Raw genomic sequence first — 7,650 nt, 5'->3', positions numbered from 1 at the left:
TTCAATTGGTTTCTCTGCTATGCTTTCTCTCACAGCTGTTCTCCATGGTTCAGGGAGCTTTCTGTGCAACAGATTAACTAGATCAGTATTCTCTAGGTCACCAATTGTATAGTAATATTCCCGAAACTCATTCAGGTATTCTTCGAAATATCTCATGTCACAGATTTTGAGAGCATAGATATTCGACTTTGCCGTTTCTTTGGCTTTCTCACTCAGATTTGAAAGATCTCCACAGAACTGATCGTACAAGGGTACTGTAAAATCATACGGAGACTTTGAATTCTTGATCTCTTCAAGCCAGTCTCTTCCTCTGGCAGTTTCTTTGAAGGATAGGTAATACTTCTTCGCCACTCCAGTAAGAGTAGTTTCATAGTACACCTGCAAATCTGGTGCTTCAAATTTGCCAAGGGTAAGTGCAGAAGCCATCATCAGGCTGTCTACCCATTGGTCAATGGTTTTTCTTTTATCTAGACTCTTGTCTAGATTTAACCAAATGTCATAGTTCGTGATAGGAACTCTAGGCAAATTGTCTTCTGGGACAAATCTTTGGGAATTTCTTTCCCCTTTTTTACCCGTGGGGGCTTTCTGAAATGGGAGTTTTGTTTCCCTTTTTTCTCTACTAATGAAAATTCTGGAGCTTTCTCCATCATCCATTTCAAGATCTTGATAAGGAAAGACTTTTCTCGTCTTTCTGATTTTGAGTTCTTTCATCTCTTCGATTAGTTTTTCTAATCGTTCAGGACTTTCGCAATTCTCAGCTTTTTTATAAAGATCATAGAGCCTCTCAGCTCTGAGCATATTGACTGGTCGGTTCAGATCAGCCTCTAATTCTTCTTCAGAAATTGGATCTTCAATAGTGGGTTTTGTACCACTGACACTAGCTTATCTATTGCTGTAGCTTCTTCTGAGAAGATTCCTATTTATCCTGAGATTCTCAGGACTGACATCACTTTTTCTGTGATTGTCAAAATTTAGACTGATTTCTCCAATCTTTCTACTTTCGTAGATTTTAGCTTTTGCACTTTCTGCTGGTAGCTTCAGACCGGATAATTTCCATTCAGTAGGAAAAGTTACTTCATTCCAAGCAACCTTGTGAATCTATTGTGAATGGTTCTTCTGGCTGGTGAGGAATCCAGTAGTGAGACCAGGGATGTTGGAGATCCGTGTCTTCGGCTCTACTATGGTGCTCATCAATTTATAGTATATTCGGTATACTATTGCCAATTCTTGCATATCATTTTTCATTGATATGCCATATGTCTTGACTCTCAGTCGGAGACAGTGGGCTGCATCTTTCAAGCTGGTTGAGAAGTTGGGGAAGCAGTTGAAATATGCCACCTGATTGCACAGAGATGCTTCGAGAGTTCCTAGCAAACTAGCTTGAAAATTTGTCAGTCTGTTGTCTTGCAGGACACATAGGACTGAGCAGTTGATGCCTTTTCTTGCCAAAAGCTTTATGCCGACTTTGACTGCTCCAATATGCATAAATTGATACTTCTTTGCTTGTGCTCTGGCAACTTCAGCTGGAGTGATCATCAAGAGATCTGTCTCTCCTGCCGTTGAGGGGGTTGTGAATTCAAGTAATTTGAAATGATGGCTGTCCATCAGGTCAAATGTTCCCCTTTTGTAGATCTGTTTGAAATCTAGTTTTGGAATTGAGGCTTTTTTTACCTCATGCTCGATTTCATTGTTTTCAAATTCTTCAGAATTCAGGAGTTGTACTCCTTTCGTTTTTCCGAAGATGCTCATCATTTTGACATCTCGAGATTTTTTCGGATTTTCATACCGAATACTGGTCTGACTAGTAGATGGTTCCAAAAAAAATCATGTTTGGAACACGATTTGAGTCTGGTTTCTCTAATGGTTTGAACCCGTTAGCTTTCTTTTTTACTGTAGGCACTTTCTTGTCCTTCAGTATATTTTTCATAGAATCCAGCGTTTTTTGCTGTTCATTGATTTTTCTGCTAACACTCATTAGCTTTTCTTTTTCCGTTTTTGGAAGTTCTTTGATATAATCCAGTTTGTTTTCCAATCTTTCCAATTGGTGGATTATAGCAGGTACTTTTTCTAGATGAGTTTGACATCTAGATAATTCTAGTAACAGCTTCTGATATTTCTCATCAGAAGATTTCAGTAGATAATTTATTTTCTCTAATAACAATTCTGACATTGTCCCCATTAAGGAGGGGTTCTCCTTGAGCTATTTTACAAGCTCTGATACCAGTGATTTGCGGATCTAACCAATGCTCAAATAATCAAGAGGTTTTTGTTCCTCTTTAAGAACATATAAGAGATTATCAATTTCTTGTTCTATTTTATAGATTCTAGTCTGAAGTCCATAAATGATATCCCAATAGTTGGGTGATTCCCTATCAAGACTATCTCTATAGGCTCTCAGCTTTCTCAATTTTTCTCTTTCCTTTTGCAATTCTTTGCTAGTATTTTTACAGATAGCTACTAATTCAAGTCTGTCAACGATCGAAATTATGAATAGTAAATCGTTCTGTTTACCTTGAAAATAGAGGATGATTGTAATCCATGTATATATATTTAAAACAGATAAAACTCTGATGGGCCCACCACGTTTCAAAAAAAACTTTTAACAACGATAGAGATAGCAAAGAAAGCAAACTGATCAAGTCAACACGGAAGGTTACTAATGGTAAGAAAACTGATAAGATGGAGTAGGTGGAGAGAAAAGAGGGAAAAAGTTGTGTAAGAAGGAACAAAAAATAATACACTGGGGTGTATAGGAAGTATTCTTGTAGAATTGGGGTGAATGAACATTAACCCTTTAATTAATTCGCATTTAGATTCTTGTTCTTTCACTTTTCGCACTTTACTTTCTGCAACCTACATCAAAAAAGAAAAAAGAAAAGCAACATCGGTGAAGACGCTGGAAGTCCTTGCAACAAAGGCAAGAGAACCCAGCAGCCGAGACGGTTCCTTCCTCGACCCACAGTCACTTGAAAGAAGTCAGATCAAGCGCAAATCTTATCAAAACCTCGCTTGGCCAATTGGCCGCTAGTTGGCATGCCTGCGTATCAAGAAGGACAATTTGGACTTCAAATCCCTCGGCTACTAATTTGAGTTGAGACGATTTTGAGGCAAACAAGATCTTTGTGAATCAAAATGACTGATCTTGTAAGTGACTGTTTACTTATCGTTTAAGCAGGCCACCAATTAACTAACCCTAAAAAGTTTCCTTATTAGTTGATGTAACACAAAGATGCTTGAGAAAATTCCAAATATCAGAGGAAGTAGAGGACAACGATAGAGTTGAAATTGACTTTGGCCCACAAGATCTTTAAAGTGGGATTTAGGTCACTGATTTACATGTGATTAATTAGCACTTAATCTCCCAAAGTTCTAAAAATCTGAGGTTCACAAATTTTGGGCCATTTGTGATCTTTCTTCGATGAAATATTATTCCACAATTAGATTCTTGTCCACTTCTCATAGTGTGTCCAAAGGTCTTCCTGTTCAAATACTTATTTTCTTCCACAAGAGTATTTTAGAATCTGCTTCTTTAAACTTAAGATCTGCTCCATAAAATAATACTAGAGGTGAGCAACAACAGTTTTCTCAACTTTTAGTTACATAAGACTCTTAGGTGGCAGATATGAAATTTGAAAAGAATCCATGCATGATTAAGCAAAACATTGTCACATTTTAGATCCAAAATATTTCAAGATTGTGGAACTAACCAATACTGTGTTCCATTTGTAAAATTAGGATAACTCACCCTACGAAGTTGAAAAAATCTCTTAAGTTGACCCATTTTGAAATATAACAGGTTTGTTTTATCTACAAAATTAGATCATTGAATTATTCATCATTTTCCAACACATCTCACATTAGTATTGCAAAAACATCAGCTACATGTGAATCACTCTATAAGATCAATTCTACTTGCAATCCATTAAGTCGATCTAATCTTAAGATTTTTTTTTTGGGAAATGACTCTTTAATTACTCTATTATAACAAAGATGATTATTTAAGGGGAATAAAATTCACACTTTTTTATTTATAATGTACACTATGTTTTTTTTTTTTTTTAGTATCTTAACATCACATGTTTTACAATTCACACTATAAAAAGATAAAATTAAAATATTAAAATATGAAATATAGAATATGGATCGTAAAATGAGGAGTGTGAGTTTCACTCCTCTTATATAATTAGGTTTGCATAGATGTGTTCATGTGAGCAAACAATTAGAGTTCATGTGAGCAAACAATTACAGGTTGGTTCTCTGTTAGTTCAAGTTTGTCACTATAAACCTAAAAACAAACAAGCATCTTAAATGTGGGTTTTTGGCTTGCACTTTTGAAGAAATGTCAATGATCAAAATGCAAAAACAATTCCACTTGCCACACTTTTTGCTGGCCTTTTCTATAACATTTAGTTCCCATGCAGACTATCATGGGTCCCTTCTTCATCAATTTCCTCTCATCAATCTTCTTCTCCAAAAGTTTGCAATACATTTGAGTATGAAATAATCCATAAAAAATCATGTAGCCTTTTAAGAGTATTGTTCTTTTCAATATGGGGACCCAACTCCATTCGCTGTTTTTCTAAGGCCATGTGGAATTTTAGTACCAATCTAATCTGTCTCCTCCCTGTTGGTTACATTTTTTATCAAATTCAAAATATATGTGAAGGTGCGCTTGAAACTAATTGAACCCCCAACTTTGCAATATGCTCCTACATCATCTCAGATTCAAAGTAGTTTAATGCAGTGACATATAGTAAGTAACACCCATTATCATCAGAAGTTCCATATTTCATATGCAATTCAAAAACAACAAAAAGAAAAGAGAAGTTCCGCATATACATATGCTTGTCTTTGTGCAGGAGCAGAAAGATGCTAATGTATGAAAGAGCATCTTGAACTTTGCAATATGCTACTGCTATATTCTGTCACATACACCAATAATGTTCAAATCATAATTTGATACATAAAAACATGAGAGTCCCACCAACATTAAGATCAAGCAAAGTCGTTTGTTGTGCCAAATATGACAGATTTTCGGCATGTGAAGGGCTCATGAATTTCCCTATGTGGGGGCGATGCATCAAAAGGTTTTGATTCATATTTCAGTTCCATATATAAATTTGCTGTTTGTACCTTTCATCTTTAGAAATTAGAAACAATTGCTTATGGATTTTATCCAATAGTTTGAGAGAGATAAATAAGTGGGAAGTGGATCAGCCAACTCGATCTCCTAAGCACAAAACTACAAATGACATCCGTATAGTTATCATCTTACAAATCATTTGACATATCAATGGAAAAGCCGCAAGATTAGCTCGTAATTTAACATAATATTAGAGATAATATTCTCCCTTCATCATTAAGGTCTCATGACGCTCTCTTCTCTCTCGAGAAAAACCCTACGGTCGCAACCGGTCTTGAGTGGCGGCGGCGGCGGCACCGCAAATTTCCTGACTCTCGGCAGAGAGGTTTCTCAGTCACGTTGTGGCTCTGCATCTTGGAGTTGGAAGGGTGGCGACATCTCTCTTTCTTCTCCCTTCGTTGGTGACTACGGTGCTTGGATTCGACGTCCCTTTGATCTATGTTTGGACTAGTTTTGTCGTCTGGATTGATGGGATATTCTGAAGGCAACCATCTTGGCTGAGATTGCGCGAGTTTCATTGCCTTCAACCTCATTTGCAATAGGCAGTACAGGGCTTTTCGTTGCCGTTGTATTTGGGTTAGGTAATGTGGGACACGGACTCGGTGATGACTAGGTTGTTCAGGCCGGCTTGGGTCAGATCCGATCAGATGGGATTGGTTGATTTATATGGTTGCTGAGGATGACGTGATCGGTGGTGAACCGGGTTCCCCTTTGGCGGCAAGGATTGTAGCTGGGCTGCAGTTAGACTGTGACGATGATGATGGTGATCTTTCTCCTATGCTGGACGGCAGCGAAGGGAAAGGTTGTGGCAGCAATGGTGGTGGTGGTGGCGGTCCTGCTAGGGGTGGCGGCTATTTGGTCGCTAGGAATGCTAGGGTTTGTTTCTGGGCTCTAAGACTGTTGGGCCTGGAGTGGACTTCTGCTCATGGTTGGAGTCTTTGGGCTTGCTTTTGGACGGTGGACTTCCTGTGTGCTGTATGGGTCTCTTGCTAGGCTATGTTTGATTGGGGATTGTCAATTTGGGCTGCTCTGATGAATGAAGATGGAGTGGATGATGATACGTCATCCTCTACTCCTAATTTTATTTAATTTTTGATCTTGGTCGCAGAAACCAGTAGCTCTGAGGGTTTTTTATTCTTGCTTCGGAGTTTATAGGTTTTTGTTTGAAATAATGGCACGTGGACTTTCTAAAAGGTGAGTGTACTGGGAGTATACTGGGTTCTTGTTCTTGTTTTTGTTTCTAACTAGCTTGTAGCTAGCATTGCAATCGGCAAAGCGAATCATGTCTTCTATCATTATAACATACACTACTGTATTTGATTCATCATGTTACACGTTTTTGGAAATTCTCTAACAATATACGAATGATATGTCAAATTTTTAAACACAAATTCAAAATCTCAAATGGCAAAGGTTGGCTCGAACATTTGAAAGAGTACTGCCATTTCCCCTCAACGACTCTAAAAGGCCTCAATGATTGTCCTTTCTCATCCCATGCCAAAACCTCATTTAAAACTATTCACCATATATGCATAGCGGCATATGTTGGTTTTTTTCTCCCATTTCTAAAATCTTATGGTACTTGTGGAGGAGATGAATGAACAATTAAGAAGCTATAAATCCGGCACCGTGGGCCACTGAACAATCCGGGTTTTAAGTTTTAACCTCAAAGAGAGATTATTACTGGTAACTCGAAAGACTAGGCTGAAGAACGATACACGTTTCCAGAATCTCTCTCATGCAATACCACCAAGCTTAAGATGATGAATGCTTCAGAATTGATCAAGTTGGTACGTTGGTCGAGACCCCACTGCGATCGATCCGTACAAGAATTGCTGTGCTTGCTACTGCTACCTTGTTTTCAGTTGGGGTCACAAGTTGTGTCATTTCAAGTTCAATCATGTCATTTTGGATTTGTGTCGACGAATACGACCTAGCTAGCTAAGCTGCTGGGTACAGTACCTTTAACTAAATCGATCCCTTATTTTCTCTGTTATGGTGATCCTGCTGGTTTGTTAAGGTGTGTAAGACTTGTATTTAGATCTACTACTATGATCGAATTACTTGTAATGACTAGCTTGATGCTCTAAACTAATCCGGTTCTATGCGGATTCGAATACGAGTTGGCTTGATCATACCCTAAAGGTAAGGTAAACGTAAGTATTTAAGTTTGATCAACTCAGGCCTAATATAACCCAACTTGTTGACTCGATTAAATTCCCTTGAGGTTGTGGTTTTGATTGTACAAATATGAAGGGGGCGACTTTGGATTCTCTGGACCACGGCATCTTAAGAAACAGTATTGCTTATCATAGCAATTTTGGATTGTCCGAATTATATTTAGGAAGGATGATATGCAATATTATTTCTTATAGTACTAAATCTCTCGTGTATATGTTCCGTAATGAAGTGATGTAGTGAGATTTAAATGCATGATTGAATTTTTTTATTTTTGAAAAATTATGTCATTTGTTAAAGTACTATTAAATTACTCATGAATAATTCGA

Source organism: Rosa chinensis, chromosome 5, assembly GCF_002994745.2.
Source record: "Rosa chinensis cultivar Old Blush chromosome 5, RchiOBHm-V2, whole genome shotgun sequence".
In the NCBI taxonomy this organism is placed as follows: domain Eukaryota; kingdom Viridiplantae; phylum Streptophyta; class Magnoliopsida; order Rosales; family Rosaceae; genus Rosa; species Rosa chinensis.
This window is presented reverse-complemented; position numbering follows the sequence as displayed.